Genomic DNA, 19,491 nt, shown 5'->3' with positions numbered 1-19,491 from the left:
GCATAAATATTGATAATTGTATGTCTTGTTGGTGAATGGTTCCTTTTAACAGTATATAATGTCCTTCCTTATCCCTTTTGATTAACTTAGTCTTGAAGTCGATTTTATTTGATATGAGGATGTCCACCCCTGCTTGCTTACGAGGACCGTGTGCGTGGTATATTTTTTCCCAACCTTTCACCTTCAGCCTGTTTATGTCTTTTACAATCAGATGTGTCTCCTGGAAGCAGCATATTGTTGGATTTGTTTTGTAAATCCATGTTACCAGCCTATGTCGCTTTATTGGAGAGTTTAAGCCATTAACGTTTAGAGTTACTATTGATATATGGTTAGTACTTCCAGCCATGTTTGATTATTTATCTTTTTTTTTTTTAAATTTAGTTTGTTTCTCCATGATTAGCTTTCCCCCTGCCTTCTGTCTTTACTGAGGTACTTCCCACTGTTGGTTTTGTTTATTGTTTTTCATTTCTTCCTCGTGTAGTGTTTTGCTCAAGATGCTTTGCAATGCTGGTTTTCTGGCTGCAAATTCTTTTAACTTTTGTTTATCATGAAAGATTTTTATTTCGTTGTCATACCTGAAGCTTAATTTTGCTGGATTCAAAATTCTTGGTTGGCATCCATTGTCTTTTAGTGTTTGAAATACGTTGTTCCAGGATCTTCTCGCTTTCAGTGTCTGTGATGAAAAATACATTGTTAACCTTCTTGGTTTACCCCTGAATGTAATCTGCTCTTTTCTCTTGTAGCTTTTAATATTTTCTCTTTGTTCTGTATATTGGATATCTTCATAACAATGTGTCCTGGCGTTGGTCTACTGTGATTTTGTATGCTCGGTGTCCTGTATGCATCTACAATTTGTATATCTGTTTCCTTTTTTATTTCAGGAAAGTTTTCTATAATTAGTTCATTCAGCAGGTTGCTCATTCCCTTGGTTTGAACCTCTATACCTTCCTCTATCCCAATGACTCTTAAGTTTGTTTTTTTTTATGTTATCCCGTATCTCTTGGATGTTTTTCTCGTGATTTTTTACCAGCCTTTCTGAGTTGGCTAGACTCTTTTCAAGATGATATATTTTGTCTTCATTATCTGATGTTCTGGCTTCTACTTGCTCCACTCTGTTAGTGATACTCTCATTTGAGTTTTTAATTTGGTTTATAGTTTCCTGAATTTCTAGAATTATTGTTTAATTTTTTTAAATAATCTCTATCTCCTGATAAAGGTACTCATTTGCTTATTTTATCTTTTTATGTAATTCATTTTCCATGTGTTCTTTCACTGTTTGAATTTCCTGTCTCATATCCTCTTTAAGGTTCCATTCCATCTAAGGTATTCCTTGAGTTCTTTATTTGACCATTTTTCTGATGCCTCTAGGTCCTCCTGAATAATTAGGCTGTCCTGCATTGTTTGTACTCCTTTTCTTCCTTGCTTTTTCATGCTGCTCATGTTACTTCTTGTTCTGTTTGACTGCTGAGTTACTGTTTACTCCTGTCACCGCCAGTTTTAATGAAGTTATCTCCTCCTCCGCATTCTGGTGACGTCAGTTCTCTGCCATGGTGGTATCCCAAGCAAATGGCGACAGTTCGTTCCCTTTGCCAGGTGACCAATGCAATGGGTGGGTCCTGACTGGCTCGCCCAAGCCCTGTCTCAATCCTGTGGCCACTGCGTATGAAGGCTCGGTTGGTATTAACCTCTGCAGGTTCAGAAGGGCCGACCATTTGTTTCAGCGGGATCGTTTAGTGCTGAGTCACCGTGGTTTGTCTGCGAGATGCAGGCGAACGGGAGCTTGAATTCAGCCGATCAGGGCTCGGTGTGTGTTCTGAGAGGCCCAGACTGTTCACCCCAGATCCACATCAGCTCAGCATTGCCTAGTGATCCTGAGCAAACAGCATTTAGACGGTTTACGACTCCCTATGCCCACACAGCTGAAGAGGTCAGAGACTTGATCTCTCCGAGCCCGCTGCCATGTTGTAATCATCTCTACTAAACCTTTAAGACAGAACTAATGTCAATACTCTTCAAATTATACCATGTAATAGAAATAGATGGAACACTTCCAAATTCATTTTATAAAGCCAGTATCACACTCATACCAAAACCAGATAAGGACACATCAAGGAAATAAAACTACAGACCAATATCCCTGATGAATTTTGGTGAAAAAATACTAAAAAAATAGCAAATAGTGCCCAACAATACATTAAGAAGATAGTCATCATGACCAAGTTTGTTTTATTCCAGATATCCAAGGATAGTTTAATATTCACAAATATAATTCATCACATTAATGGAATTAAGGACAAACTCACTTAGTAATCTCAATAGATGCAGAGAAGGCCTTTGACAAAATTCAGCACCCATTCATGATAAATAACACTGAAGAAACTAATTATACAAGGAAGCTACGTCAACATTAGAAATGCTACATATGAGAAACTCAAAGTCAACCTCATAGTAAATGGGGAAAAATGGAAAGTATATTCTTTAAAATCTTGGAATAAAGAAATTACTCCAGTGCTGGCTTCAGCAGTACATATACTAAAATTGGACCATACAGAGAAGATTAGCATGGGCTCTGTGCAAGGATGTCATGAAAATTCATGAATTGTTTCATATTTTTTCAATGAAAACTATAGGACACTAAAGAAAGAAATTGAAGAAGACTTTAGAAGATGGATGTTCTTGGATGTTCTTAATATGAAGGCAGTTATAGCTATGAGTCCCTACATAAGAAAATCAGAAAACTCCCAAATAAAAAACCTAATGATCCATCTAAAGACCCTTGGGAAAAAAATGTACAAAACAATTCCAAAACTAGTAGAAGGAAGAAAGTAATTAAGATCAGAGCTGAAATCAATGAACTGGGAAAAAAAAAAGAATCAATGAAACAAAGAGTTTTTGGATGTTTTTAATATTGTCAAAATGACCATATTACTAAAGGTGCTAAAAAGGTTTAATTAAATTCCTATTAAAATTCCAATGATATTCTTCATAGAAATAGAAAAAGCAGTTATAAATTTCACTGGAAAAAAAGAAGCCTTGAATAGCCAAAGCAATACTTAGCTTAGTGATAAAAGTGAGGCAGGAGGCCTCACAAAACCAGACCTTAAATTATAATAAGAGCCATAATAACAAAAACAGCATGGTATTTGCACAAACACAGACATTAAGACAAACGGAATAGAATAGAAGACCTAGAGACAAACCCATGTAAATACAGTTATCTTGTACTTAGACAAAGGATCCATAAACATATGTTGGAGAAAAGATAACCTCTTTGAAAAATAGTCCTAGGAAAATTGGAAATCCATATGTAGTAGAATGACATTGAACACCTATCTCTCACCTTACACAAAATTCAACTCAAAGTGGATCAAGGACATAGGCATTAGACCAGAGGCCCTATGCTGACAGAACAAAAAGTAGGTCCAGCTCTCCATCAGGTCAGCTTAGTAACCGAATTCCTCAATGAGACTCCTGAAGTGCAAGAAGTAAAATAAAATCAGTAAAAGGAATGGTGCCAAACTAAAAGTCTCTTTACAGCAAAGGAGACCATCAAGAACATGAAGAGAGAGCCAACATAATGGGAGAAAGTCTGTGCCAGCTGCACCTTAGTTAGAGCATTAATCTTCAGGACATAGGAAGAACTCAAAAAATTTAACACCTAAGAAAAAAATAACCCAATCAATAAATGGGCAAAGGAACTGAACAGGCACCTCACAGAAGAAGAAATATGATTGGTCAACAAATATATGAAAAAACAACTAGAACAAATAAATTAATTAATTTAAAAAATTAATTTAAAAATTAAAAAAATTTATTAAACAAATTAATTAATTAAAATAAATTTGAAAAAAGAAACATATGAAAAACTCTTCAATATCTCTAGCAATTAGAGAAATGCAAATTAAAACGACACTGAGATTCCTCTCACTTCAGTCATAATGGCAATTATCAAGAATACAAGTAACAATAAATGTTGGTAAGGATGTGAGGAATTATGTACACTCTTACATTCCTAGTGGGACTGCAAATTGGTGCAACCATTCTGGAAAACAGTATGCATTCCTCAGAAAACTTCGAATGGAATCACCATTTGACCAAGCTATCCCACTCCTCATTATATACCCAAAGGACTTAAAATATAAGCATATTATAGTGATGCAGCCACATCAATGTTTATAGCATCTCAGTTCACAATAGCTAAACTATGGAACCAACTTACGTGCCCTTCAAGAGATGAATAGAGGGGCTGGGGTTGGAGCTCAGTGGTAGAGCTCTTGTCTAGCATGTGTGAGGCACTGAGTTTGATTCTCAGCATCCCATAAAAAGAAATAAATTTTTTTGTCCATTTACAACTAAAAATTATTTTTTTTAAAAAAGAGATAAATGGATAAAGAAACTATGGTATATATTCACAATGGAATATTACTCAGCCATAAAGAAGAATGAAATTATAGCACATGCCAGTAAATGAATGGAACTGGAGACTATTGTGCTAAGTGAAATAAACCAATGCCCCCAAAACGAAGGCCAAATATTCTCTCTGATATGCAGATGCTAAGATACAATAAGGGGAGGGGGGGGAAGAATAGAATTTCATTGGATTAGACAAAGGGGAATGAAGAGAAAGGAGAGTGGACGGGAATAGGAAAGACAGAATGATTTGGACATAATTTTCCTATTTTCATTTATGAATACATGACCAGTGCAACTCCAAATTACGTATAACTGAAAAAAATGGGATCTCAATTAGAATGTTATACTCCATGTGTGTATGTCAAAATATACTCCACTGTCATTTATATCTACAAAGAACAACAAAAACAACAGCAGCAGCAACAACAAAAGAAACACAAAAGAAAAAAAAATATTCCAAGACAAGGATGTCCATTCTACCACTTCTATTTAATATAGTGATACAAATTCTAGCCAGATCAATATGGCAGGAGAAGGAAGTGAAAGGGATAAAAATAATAGAGGAAGAAGTCAAACTATCACTGTTTGCAGAAGATATAATCCTATACCTATAAGATATTAAAAGAACTCCACCAAAAGACTGCTAGAGCTAATAAATAAATTTTGGCAAAGTAGCAGTTTACAAAATAAACATACTAAAATCAATCGCTTTCCAGCAACAAATCTGCTGAGAAAGAAATCAGGAAAACAATTCCATTCACAATAGCCTAAAAGTTCTAGGAGTAAATCTAACAAAGGAGGTAAAAGACCTCTACAGTAAAAACTATAGAAACTTCTTTCTTCATTGAAGAAAGAAATTGAAGAACTCAGAAGATGGAAAGACTTCCCATATTAATGGATAGGCAGAATTAATATTGTTAAAATGATCATACTAGAAAAAGGAATATACAGATTCAATGCAATCTCCACAAAATACCAATGACATTTTTCACCAAACTAGAAAAAATAGTCCTAAAATTCATTTGAAAGAATAAAAGACCCAGAATAGCCAGAGCAATTAAAAAAATTTTTTAGTTGTTGATGGACCTTTATTTTATTCATTTATTTATATGCAGTACTAAGAATTGAACCCAGTTCCTCACACACGTGAGACAAATGCTGTACCACTGAGCCACAACCCCAGCCCTAGCCAAAGCAATTTTAAACCCCAAAAGCAATTCTGGAGGCATTCATAATACCTGACTTCAAATTATGCTATAGAACTATGCTAACAAAAACTGCATGGTACTAGCCTAAAAAGAGACACACAGACCAATGGTACAGAATAGAAGACAGACAAGATACAGATACAGTCATCTGATCCTTAACAATAGTGACAAAACACAAGTTGGAAAATAGCCTTTTTAACAAATGGTATTGGGACAACTGGTTATCCATATGTAGAAAAATGAAACTAGACTCTTCCTCTAACCCTGCACCAAAATCAACTCAAAATGGATTAAAGACCTCAGAATTAGACCAGAAACTATGCAACTCCTAGAAGAAACATAGGGTCAAAACTCTGGCTTTTAGGCCCAGGTAAAGACTTTATCCATAGGAGCACTAAAGCTTAGGAAATAATGCCAAGAGTTAATAAATGGGACAGTATCAAGTTAAAAAGCTTCTGCATGGCAAAGGAAATAATTTGGAATGAGAAGAGAGAGAACCCACAGAATGGAAGAAAACATTTGCTAGCTCCTCTTCTGACAGAGGATTAATATCTAGAATATATAAAGAGCTCAAAAAACTTTACATAAAAAAATCAAATAACCCAATTAATAAATGGACAAATAAACTAAACAGACACTTCTCAAAGGAAGAAAAATAAATGGCCAAAAAATACATAAAAAGGCTTCAACATCATTAGCAGTTAGGGAAATACAAATCAAAATTACATTGAGATTTCATCTTACACCATTCAGAATGGCAGTCATCAAGATAGACCTGGGTTCAATCTCTGGTATTAAAAAAAAAGCAACAATAAGTTACCACTATACACATATTACAATGGCTCAAATCCAAAACACTAACAATTCCAAATGGTGACAAAGATGAAGATAAGAACTCTCACTAACTGCTAATGGAATGACAGGTGGAACAACCACTTTGGAAGATAGTTTGGCGTTTCTTACAAAACTAAGCATACCCTTTGTCATCTGATCTAGAAGTCACATCCTTTGATATTTACCCAATCTTTGTCCTCACAAAAGCTTGCACATTGATGTTTATGTTAGTGGCAGCTTTGTTCACAATTGTGCGAACTTGGAAGTAATCAAGATGTCCTTCAGCAAGTGAATAGATAAATAAACTGTGGTACATCTAGACAATGGAATCTTACTGAGAGCTAAAACGAAATGTGTTGTCAAGCCATGGAAATAAATATAGGAATATTGAATGAATATTATTAAGTGAAAGAGGCCAATCTGAAAATACTGCATACTCTATGATTTCAACTGTATGACACTCTAGAAAAGGCAAAAAATTTAGTGGTTTCTAAGGATTAGGGGAGGGAGAGGTACATAGACAGAACACAAAGGATTTTTATAGCAACCAAGCTACTCTGTATGATACTGTAGTGGTAGACTAATGTCATTATGCATCTTTCAAAACTAATAGAATATGCAACAACCAGAATGAGTCCAAAAGTATGTACTTTGGGTGATAATGTTGGGTTAATATATATTTGTTGATTGCAACAAATGTACCACTTATATATGGGAATCCTATTGTCTTCTCTCTTTTGTTCTGAACTGACAACTGTTCTAAAAATATGAAAACCCAAACACAGGTATATGTAGAGTTGTAATAATTGTCATTTGTAGGTTTCTCTTTCTCCCACACCACAATCCTATGTCCTATTTCACCTAGGGCTACGTGTTTTCTTATTTTCCTTACTTCCTTTTATTCTAAGTCCACAGAATGTTCATTTTCTATAAAGACATTTCTGCCAGCATCCAATTTCCATTAAACCTACTCTTTTACTTTTCTGATGCCCAATAAACTTTAACTCTCTCCTCAGATCTTTTAAACCATGGGGTCCCTGGTTCTCACCAGTCATTGGTTTAATTCTATTTAATTGAGCCTGTCTTTTATACATCGCCATATGGCTTCAATATGTATGTTTTCAGTATCTCCTAATATGTTATCTCCTAGAGCATTTATAAAGATGTCACAAATGGAATTTAATTAAAAACAGATGGATCCTCTTTGAAACACTTTCTTATCAATTAACAATACCCAGCTGCCTTACTAACACAATCCCAGAGAAGATAGAGATCAGCTTCTCTAGCTTCCTCCTCTTGCAGATGAAGAAACTGAGGGCCAGAGATGTTACTGTGACTTTCAAAAGGTCATGTAGCAAGAGAGCTATGAGACTGTACTCTGAGAAGACCAAAGCCGTAGTTGCAATTCTGTTTGCACAGGTGATGCTGCTCTCCACTTGTGACATGTGTTTGCAGGGATGCCATCATTGGGTGCTCCTCCTAAAGGGTGCTCTTGCCCCACCTGTAGCAGCAATGCTTAGATGAAGCCAAGTCCATTAATGTACTGCTGGTTTCCCCATCCCCCTTTCTTCTTTTATCAGCCAGATAAGGCTTAAATATATATATTTTAAAGATCATACATATAGTTCTTTTAAAGAATAAAAGGTGGAGGAGGGAAATTCTGGAGAGGAATGGTGGCCAAATTATATTGTTATATTGTGAACAAGTACTAATATGTAACAACAAATCCTACCATTATGTACAACTATGATGCACCAATTAAAAAAATGTGAAGAATAAAAAGGTCACTGCAAAGATGTAATTGGTCCTTGCATCTCACCCTGTATTTTGCACATGAGAAAATGCAGGCCTGGAGGATTGCATGCATTTACTCTCAATCACAGGAGAGGGTGGTAAGTCTGAAACGAGATCCCAGCTTTGCACCCTTCTTATGGAATGCTTCCTCCACAGTACCCCAGCACAGCCTGGTCTTGCACAACCATTTTATTTAGCAAACAGTCATTGGAAGTAGGGTTGGGAGCAACAGGGAGGGGGCACCTAAGAAAGATCTGAAAATACACTGTTAATTAATTTTGTGTGAAGAGGATCCAATGCTTCTAAAAACATGTCCTTGGGTCAGAGATAACACTGTTGCCCTGGACTGCTCAGAAGATGAAAAGCAGAAGTTTGTACTGGCACAGTCTTCTTCAGTCCACAAATAAGAAAAAAAAATGTCCTTTTTTTGATGTGAAGATGGTGTGATTGTCAATTTCATTATATTTTCTTAAGAATTTGAGATAGAACATATTCGTCTTTTCTCATACATTATTTCTCAGTTTATTTTGCTGATAAACATATTGTCATTTCTAGACTAATTAACCTTTGACTTCCAGCATCCTGCCTTCACAAGATATAAGGAAGGTCAGAGGTTATTTTGTTCAATGAAACATCAGGAGGGTTGTTAGTTTAACTCAGCTGCTCTAAATATTTAGTGTTTTATTGCCTTTTAATATCCACTTTTAGAGGTTTTCTTTGAAAATCAAAACCCATCCGATTTTTTAAAAAGGCAATATTAATTATTTGCAAATTAAAGCATTGTGTGATAATAAATTATCAACACAAGATTTTAATCCCCTATGTCTCAAAGATAGTATTTCTTAGAAAACTCCCTGCATTAATAACTCAAAGACATTTTGGACATTTTTAATGCCTAATTGATGTGAAAGTTGAAAGTTTAGTTTCTTCTTTTTCCTAATCATCTTGATTTTAGACTAAATCGAGTAGCAATTATAGCACTTTGGAGTAGAGAGAGTGTTAGGAGCTGAATTGTACCCTCCCCAAATTCATACATTGAAGTCTTAATTCCCAATACCTTAAAATGTGGCTGTATTTGGAAATAGAATTTCTAAAGAAATAATTAAGGTACAATAAAGCCCTTAGAGTGAAACCTGAAGACTTGCCACTAGTCCCCATCTCTTAAAGTTTCCACTACCTTCCAAAAGCACCAAGATGAAAACCAGGTCTTTAACACATGGGCCTTGGGAGATATCCCAGATCCAAATTGTAGCAAGCATTGTCTAGCTGTGTCACCTAGTCTAAGTCTCGTTGGCCTCTGGTCATTAGTCTCTTGTTCTCCACAGAAAATCCCCTGACATTTTGATATCTAACAAACATTCCAGCAGATTATGATGGGAAACCGTGCTTGGAAACAACTAGATTAGATAATATCCAAGATTTCTATTTGTTCTGGCATTCTGTTCTTCTATGAAAAAAGTTCAATTCTCAACCTCCAAGAAATAGGCTGGAACCTGGAAGAAAATGAGCAATGGGGTCTTGTAATCTTTGTTACATACTGATTATGCTCTAGTTTTATTTCCTGCACATTTCCTTGCCAATTTTCAGACATTCTGAAGCTTGCCAGGACAGCTTGGTCATGAGGGGTCTTGGTTGAAGAGGGTCTTGGACTGTGTGGGCAGGCAGAGATAAAACTGTTGGTGCTCTGAGGTTTAGGAAAAGGGATCAGAGACTAGTAACACTAGAAGGAAGCTTCTGTGAGCCCCAGGGGTGTACTGACATTCAAGTTGGTGGTCTGAATTTCCCCAATTTTGTAATGTACCCATGTTGTGACTTTGGCTAGGATAGTTTGAGCCTCAGTTCATTCACTTGAAAAATCTATTTGTGTTTTGCATTATTTCTTGGAAATTTTGGGACAATCAACTGAAATGATTATTCAAATGCTTTGAAAAATATAAATTTTTTTCACTAGTTGCTGGTTCTACAGTTAGAATATAGTCATAATAATGAACTGAGGTTGAGATGGGGCTGAATGCAGGATTGTGGCTGAGACATAGCACAGGTTTTTGAAAAGATACTCTGATGAACTGCCTAGTCTTAATCACATTTTCTGGTATGTATTTAATTAAACTATGCACCTTGGTTAACATCTAGCCAAGATGTGTATAAAATGTAATAACTCTGACTTTAGCATAGGGAAAATGCATTACTGTGGCAGATATGGGTTTTAGAGTGCCAGGCCAAAATATATGGCAGAATTAGAATCTGCATTCAGGTTTCCTGACCCTGTAATCTGGTGCTCAAATCTTACATGGCATTGTTTCTCACTGTGTGCAAATATCTTGCCACTGGCTCAGTTTCACTCCACGGTCATTCCTTTGCAAGTTCCAAAGAGAAGCTCACATGATGTTAACAGAGCCACCAAGGCAGACTTTTATTAAATTCCTTTAACACCAACCCCCAGATTTGCAGAAGACCCATTCTAGTTTCTCTGTATACCTCAGGCATGTGTTGATATTTGCACATCTGATTTTCATAATGATTTTCAGCCTCAAAATATTTACAGATGTTAACTAGTGAATCCTCAGAGTCCCTCTGGGAGACAGGCAATTATAATTTCAATTTTATGAAAAGGGAAATGAAGGCATCAAGAAATGATGGGACTTCCTCCAAGTTCCTGTCAGTAGGGAGGCCAGATTCTAGAAAACTGATTCCACCGCCCCACCCCCTGCGCTTTTTATAGCTCAAGCTATACAAACTCATCACTCCCTGGCATTTCATCAAGTCCCTTAATTGTCTCTCAGGTGATTTTGGATCAGTTGGAGAGAAGGAGCAAGTTGTTGCTCTATCTATTTAATTTTATCTCTGTGGGTGTGTGTCTATAACTACCTACCTACACCTACAAAATATATAAACAAAATTTACATATATATTTTCCCCCCAATTGTCTCAAAGACATCTTTTCTCAATTGTTTTTGAACAAGGATTCAATTGAGATTTACACTCTGCTTTTTTTGTGTGTGTGTGTGTGTGTGAGGGATTGAACCCAAGGATGCTCAACCACTGAGCCACATCCCTAGCTCTTTTTTACATTTTATTTAGAGACAGGGTCTAGCTGAGTTGCTTAGGGTCTTGCTAAGTTTCTGAGGCTGGTTTTGAACTTATGATCCTTCTGCCTCAGCCTCCTGAGCCATGAGGATGATAGCCACCTGGCTGCTTTTGGTTTTTATATCTCATTAATCTTGGTCAATGTAGCATAGCCCCATCATTTACTGTTTTATTTATATTAAATTGACTTTTTAGGAGCCCAGTCCAGGTGTTTTCTAGAATAGCCAACACTTTGGATTTATCTTTTTTTTTTCATGGTGTTTTTTTTAACCTATTCCTCTATATTTTCTGCAAAATGAAAATTAGGACTAAGGATTGACTAGATTCAGGTGACACATTTTTGCAAGAACCATAAGTGATGCTGTGTTCCTCATACTGCACTGTATCAGGAGGCATGCATTAGCAGATTGTACCCCATTTGTGATATTTTGGGTGATCACTTGGTTAAAGGTGATATCTGACGGATGTTGGATGTTGTAATTATAAAATTTTCACCCTCCCAGGCTGGAGGGTGATACTTTGGCACCCTGCAAATCTGTCCCCAATAACATCTCATTGATGGTTTTGATATCCTTTGTTGATCTTTACCTGATTCTTTGGTGACTTTGGAGGTGGCAAAGTGGTGATTTTCTGAGCACAGTTAACCCTCTCTGTCCATGGATTCCACATCTATGAAATCAACAACCTGAAGATTAGAAATATTTGGATATTCCCCATCTGTGCAAAAAACTTTACATTTTATTGGCAGCAGAAAATTCATCTTTTGTGGTTTTTGAAACTTATTAACATTTGGGGGAGATTGTGCTCTATGAATATGAAATTATGAAAATGAAGTTTTGGAGAGTTCTCTTCTGGGGCATACACAAAGGATGGACCATGAAGCTTAACTTCATTAGCTTCACTATAAATGGGGAGTCCTTGAATGCTTTTGAAATATATCTCAGGACTGCCATTCTTGGCATAAACTATTTGGTTCAGGGATGATTACAGATGTAATTTTTTGCAGTGCTCAAGTTGGTACCAAATGAATTAGCAAATTTAATGAAGTCTGCATTAGTTTCCTCAGCCTGGTATAACAAATTACCACAAACTGGGTGACTTAAAACAATAGCAATTTATTGTATTTAGTAGTTTAGGAGGCCAGAAATTTGAAAGTAAAGTGTCACAGGTTTAGTTCTTCCTGGAGATTCTGAGAAAAATACTCTTCTATGCCTTTCTCCTGGGTCTTGGTGGTTGCCAGCAATTTATAGACACTTTATTCCTATCTCTGCTTCCATCTGCACATTACTGTCTTCTCTTTTTATTTTATTTTGTTTTTATTGGGTATTGAACCCAGGACACTTAAACACTGAGGTACATCCCCAGACCTTTTTATTTTTATTTTAAAATAGGGTCTTGATAAAATTCAGTTGCTTAGGGTCTTGCTAAAATGCTTAAGCTGACCTTGAACTAGCGATCCTCTTATGTTAGCCTCCATCTCTTTTTATTGATTTTCTGAAATCAGGCATTAGATGTAGGGCCCATCTTAAATTCAGGATGATCTCATCTTGAGATCCATTGGCAAAAAAAAAAAAACCCTTATCTACAGATAAGATCATATTAATGTGTACCAGCAAGGTAGGAATTAGTGATATCCTTTTGGGGGACATTATTCAACTGCTACAAATAACCAAAATATCACATGTTTTAACACTTTTGTCTTTCTCATGGGGACTTGACTGTGAGTCTTGACTGTGAGTTCTTGGACTGGATGAGTGTAGGGCATAATTAGTTTTGATTTTTTGTTTTTGAAGTGCTAGATATGAAACCCAAGACCTTTTGCATGCCAGGCAAGCAATCTACCATTGAGCTATACTCCTGGATACAGCATTATTATTAAAAAAAAAAAAACAAACTGTTCAGGTGATTCCAATGCCCACTGAGTTTGAGGGCACTGCTTCTTTATTTTAATTTAATTTTATTTTTGTTACCAGGGATAGAAGTCAGGGGTACTCAAGTACTGAGCCACACTCCTACCCTTTTTATATTTTATTTAGAGACAGGGCCTCTCTAAGTTGCTGAGGCTGGATTTGAATTCATGATCCTCCTACCTCAGCCTCCTGAGCTGCTGGGATTACAGGCCCTGCTCTTAATTTTAAATGTGCATGTTGATGCATGTGAAAATGCAGATTCTAATCCAGCAGGTCTGGGGTGGGACCTGAGACTGCATATTTAATAATCTCTGGGTGATGTTGATATTGTTGATTTTAGGATCACACTGAATATTGAGGGTCTAGATGATCTCACAACAGTCTCCCACACTCTTCCATTATCTGATTTACTGTCATACTGTGGCAAGTTTCCAGTCTGTAATTGAGTGAGGTGGAAACAACATCTGTAACAGGAAATAGCTTTTTTTCTGAGAGATAGTTCAGTTTGGAGATGGTTTATACATTGGGAACATCCATATGCTACAGATAAATGAACTTTGAATCTAATGACATTATTTAGAAACAGTTTAACTAAATGAAAATGAGCAGTCAGCCCTGTGTGTGCTTCTTCCTGGGTCCTGGAATTCCTCTGTTTAGTATAACAAGTGTTAATAGGGCCTTACAGCCTCTGAAAAGGGACAGTGCCCTTTCAGCAAATGAAAACATCAGAAAAACAGCAGGAAGGATATAAACAGTTTCCAACTTCAGATTTCAATCTGCTAAGTGTTGGTACTATAAAAACAAACTTCTCCCAAGCTTGGCTCTGTGGCCTGGCCTGTGTCAAGTTTGTCACTGAACATTTTTCCATGTCATGTAGGGTGGTGGGGATGGAGGGAGAGGTGAGTTCAAGGTCCAATGTTTTCTGCTCTCAATCTACTTGATCAAACCTGAGATGCTTACCTGTTAGAAACTGGTTTTAGATTCGCAGCAGTGATTTCTTTTTTTCCCATGTTTTTATGGGTGCATTATAATTGCACTTAGCGATAGTATTTGTTACATATTTTTACACACACATACTGTAACAATATAATTGGGCCAATATTATTCCCCAGTAGTTCCTCCTTCCCTCTCCTCCTCCCTCCTCTTGGTCCCTTTCCTCTACTCTATGGATCTCCCTTTGATTTTTTCATGAGATTTCCTCCCTTTACCTCTCTTTCCCTTTTTCGTCTTTACCTTCCACATGTGAGAGAAACACATGACCCTTGACCTTCTGAGTTTGACTTATTTCACTTAACAATGTTTTCATGGTCCACTCATTTTCCTGAAATGACATAATTTTATTCTTCTTTATGAATAAAACTCCATTGTGTATGTATACCACATTTTCTTCATTCATTCATTCATTCATTCATTGATAGACACTTAGGCTGGTTCCATCGTTTGGCTATTGTGAATTGTGCTGCTATAAACATGAGTATGCATGTACCCCTATAATACTTAAAGCAAAACAAGTTAAACAAGTATTTCATAGTGAAATTCTTTGTAACCCAGACCTATCCATTTCCTCTTTCTTACTGCCTATTTTCTTTCCCATATATACTTTAGGTTTTGATGGTCCAGGGTGGCTTTATCTTGTTTTTCTGAATCTACTTTCTCCCTCACCTTCCTTTCCTCAATCTCACTTATCTTTCATTTGTCTTACCCTCTACACAGGGTAAGACAAATGAATTCAGGGTCATCATTTTCTCCCCAAAGTTACTAAGTTATCTTAAATCTTTTTTCAATTTCAGGAATTTCAGCTTTACACAGAAATCTTTTAGTGTTGAAAGGAAACTTGGAGTTCAGTAGGCCCATCACTTGATCCACAGCAGCCTAAATCTTGGTCATAAACTGGCTGGATGTTCATTTCCCTATGAGGTGACTGGCTCTTTGATGGATCTTTATGTTGTTACATGGGCAGCAAGCCTATTTTCCTTAGAGACTAAAAATTATGAAATATCTCCAATATACAAAAAAAAAAAAAAAAGCAGGGAGTAAACCATGCCTGTTATGGTTTGGATCTTGAATGTCCCCTAAGGTCTGTATGTTATAAAGGATTGGTTCCCGCTACTGAGAAGTGGTGGAACAACTAGGAGGTGGGTCCTAGTGTAAGGAAATTAGATCATTGGTGTGTGCCTTTGAAGGGAATATTGGCACCCTGGCTCCTCCTCTTTCTCTTTTTGCTCACCAGCAGTCATGAGGTGAGCGGCTTTGTTCTACCACATGCTTGTGCCATGAGATTCGGCCTTGCCACAGCCCCAAAACAATGGAGCCAACTGACCATGAAGTGAAATTTCTGAAACCAAAATAAAATTTTGGTTTCATATAAAATGAGTCAAAATAAAATTTTCTTCCTTCTAAGTTGTTATCTCAGGTATTTTGTCGTGGCAATAGAAAGCTGACTAACACAATATCCATGTTCCTATAGGAACAAGTTGTAACTTGTATTTGCTACATGCTAACATTTTGCTATATTTTACTTTAGCATTCTCTTAAAAAAAAAAGAGAGAGAGAGTTCTAAAAAGCTAACACAGCTGTTCCCCTTCAAGGTTGTCTTAACTATTCTAGATCTTTTGTATTTCCATGTAAATTACAAAATAAAATTATCCTATGAGTTTAAAAACTAATCTTCTTTTTGAACATTTTACTGGTTTTTAATTTTACTCTGATGAATCATGCCATGATAACTCTTTTGTACATGAATATTTATGCATATTTTTGTGTGCTGAGAATGCTAAGCAGAACTGTATCATTGAGATATAATCCAGCCCCTTTATGCCCATTCTTAATTTTTTTCTTAGTATAAATTCTTAGGAATTGATTGCTGAGTCAAGAATTAAATGTATTTTTAAAGACTTTTTATACCAATGGTCAAATCACCCACTTGAAATGTATGAGAATGTTCCTTTCTTAGTATTCTTGCTAAGAATAACATGGCTATTATCTTTAAATTCTTTAGTACAAAAGGCCTAAAATACCATCCTACTATAGTCATAATTTTCATTTTATTGATTACTAAAGAAGTTAAAAATTTACTCATGTTTATAGTCCTTTAAAATGTTTTGTGAATTGTCAGCATATATCTTTTGCCGGGGTCCAGCCCTAGAAGGGTCCAGGGAGTCCTGAAGGATGAGTGGCTTCGGCAAAAAGATGAGACAGGAGTCATTCTGTTGGAGCAATCTCCAGAGAGAGAGAGAGCGCTAATGCAGCTTTCTCTGGGTCATCTTTCATTACAGTTTTTCTCATCATTGTAGATTCAGAATACATCATCGATTACACAATTTCAAAACTTTGCCAAGACATAACGTTTCCTTAACCATAATTAGGGGTATAGAAAAATGTAACATCAATTTACATTTTTCCAGGATATGACCTTTAGTTATCAATCATTAATAAAATGCTACACTAATTTACATTTTTTCAGATTTTTCCAAGATGTACTATTTTCCCCAAGATATGCTATTTTCTTATTAACTAATGCCAAACTACGTAACCAGACTCTAAGACTCCTAACCTATCATTAACCTTTAAGTTTTAAAGTACACCTGTACTTTTATTTCTAATCTAAAATTCCCATCTAAAAAAGTCTCCTTAAATCTTATACTTAAAATATCCTAAAGTTTATAAACCATTCTTAAAACATATCAGAAACCCATACAGCTAAAAACTTAAGAATTCTAAACCCAAGAATGTAAATAGAATAATATTTGTAACATTATTCTAAAAATATGTCTTATAAAACTACTTTAATTAATTCCTAAATTTATTCTCATAAAACTGGTTGAGCTGCTTTCTCAAAGAGTTTCTTTGTTTCTCAGTCAAGGTGCACTAGTTCTTATATCTTTATAATCTTTCTTAATAAAAAGTAAGTTCTAAACATCAGTCCATTTTCCGCCAATATTAAGTATGCTTATTATAAATCCCTATGTGAAGTAAAAGAGGATTTATAGAAATGAAAAGAATGTATCCTTATATGTCTTAACTTTCCTAAGTGTATAACATAATTTCCTTAATCAAGAATGAAACTACATATGGTGGGTTTTGTACAATGAGCATAATGATTAGGTTTTCTAAAAGGCCGGAAATATGGGCTTGGGTTCCAGTTGATATAATCAATGTGGTGCCTAAAATTCTCGTGACCTTTATTATCCATTATCAGTTTTGTTCTCAATGTGCTGAGATAGTAGAGCAGCTTTCTACTTTGTCCTTGATATGCTGAAGGGCAGTAGAATAGCCTTCAAGGCAAGAACTACCTGTTATGTTCTAACAATCTGAAATTTAATTTGATTTGGCATTTAACATACTCATGCCTCCTGTCAGGAACAGGAGCATGAAAATGAAAAGTCCCAGTTACATAAAAAAGAGTTTCATGGTTTCGGTTTCCCACCAACCAGCATGGCTTTGCCAGCATTCACCCTCACTATGACCTTGTCAAGACTGTGAGAGGGGGATCACCTTCACCAATCTTTTGCTTATTTTGTACCAGAATGTTAATATTTTGTTGTTGATTCAAAAGAGCTTGATGTTTGTTATATATGTTGTGATAAATTGCATTTATTTATATTTTAGTTTAATTTCTTCCTTTTTTTAAAATACAGAAGTATAAACAATATATGTAGTCAAATCCATTGGTCTTTTCCTTTGCTTTTTTACATTTGGTATTAAGCTTAGAAAAACTATCAGATTACATTTATATCTGTTCTTATATTTTTTTCAGTCATTTTTTGCATGTAACTGTTTTTTAATTGTTTTTTAAAAAAATGTATGTCTGAGTGTGGTAATGGGGATTGAACCCAGGGGTGCTCCACCACTGAACTTTATTCCTTTTTTTCCCCCATGTGATTATCATTAGTAGTATTATCAGTAGTAGTACTGGAGATTGAACTCAGGGGTGCTCTACCACTCAACATATCCCCAGACCTTTTTTTTTAAATTTATTTTTATTTTGAGAAAGGGTTTTGCTAAATTGCTGAGTCTAGCCTAGAACTTGAGATTCTCCTGCCTCAGCTACCTGAGTCACTGGAATTACAGTCCTAGCCACCATGATTGCCTCATGTTTTATTTTGAGACAGGGTCTCTCTAAGTAGCCCAGGTTGGCCTCAAACTTGAGATCTTTCTGCCTCAGGCTTGTGAATTGCTAGGATAACAGGTGTGTGCCACCATGCCTGGCTACATGTAACCTTTTAATCAACTTGGAATTTGGGGTAAGTCATGAACAAGAGCTCTAACTCTGTTATTTTCTCTGTCAATTTTATTCAACTACCTTCTTTATTTAACTAACTCAGTATTATTGGTCATCTGTTATTTTCCTAGCAATCTCAGACACTATTTATATCTTATACCAGATACATCTATTTGAATTTTTCTTTTAATCCCTAGTCTGTAACAATGATTTGTCTACTTGTAGCCTATCATTTTAGTGAGCTAATTATTATAACTTTTTAATTATCTCAACTTAATTGTGTTTTAATAGTTGTGTTATGCCATTATTGTTTTATTTTTTATGAAATATTATGATATAATTTAAGTAGTTCTTGTTCTACAAACCAATACTTACATATTTTGTAGTGAAAAAGTAAAAGCAATTCATATTCATGAATAATAGTTTGACTAGTAAAGAAGGGTTTAAAATAAAAGGTAGATCTTGGTGCAGTGGCACACACCTGTAATTGCAGCTAATCAGGGAACTGAGGCAGAGGAATAATTTGAATCCAGAAGTGTGAGACCTGCCTGGGCAATGTAACAAGACTCAGACTGAAAGAATGGGGAAACAAAACAAAACAATGCAAACCCCCCCAACAAAACAAAAACAAACAAACAAACAAAAAGTGAAAGCCCTCTTCCCATCTCCCCCCAGCTCTTCAGTTAATATTGTTAATATTAATATAGTTATTAGTTTCTTCTGGCTTCATGAAGCACACCTGTAATCCCAGTGGCTTGGGAAGCTGAGTCAGGAGGATTGTGAGTTCAAAGCCAGCCTTTGCAAAAGAAAGGCGCTGAGCAACTCAATGAGATCCTGTCTCTAAATAAAATACAAAATAGGGCTGGGAATGTGGCTCACTGATTGAGTGCCCCTGAGTTCAATCCCTGATACCCCAAAAGAAAACACATTATTAACAGTTACATATGAACACATGTTTATACAAATGGGATCATATTATGCAGACATTTTCATTTAAAGTATATATTTAAACTTTTCCCCATTC

General features: G+C 35.8%; 1 non-coding gene across 1 annotated transcript; it reads left to right on the top strand.

The window, feature by feature from the left end:
* Positions 1–2,508: 2,508 nt before the first annotated feature.
* Positions 2,509–2,614, top strand: LOC120884364 (U6 spliceosomal RNA). Its single transcript, XR_005726781.1, has one exon. It is a non-coding gene; the product is annotated as a U6 spliceosomal RNA (small nuclear RNA).
* Positions 2,615–19,491: the final 16,877 nt, after the last annotated feature.

This window comes from Ictidomys tridecemlineatus, chromosome 14 (assembly GCF_052094955.1).
Source record: "Ictidomys tridecemlineatus isolate mIctTri1 chromosome 14, mIctTri1.hap1, whole genome shotgun sequence".
Taxonomy (NCBI): Eukaryota; Metazoa; Chordata; class Mammalia; order Rodentia; family Sciuridae; genus Ictidomys; species Ictidomys tridecemlineatus.
Note: the sequence above shows the minus strand (reverse complement) of the source record. Positions and strands in the feature narration are given on the sequence as shown.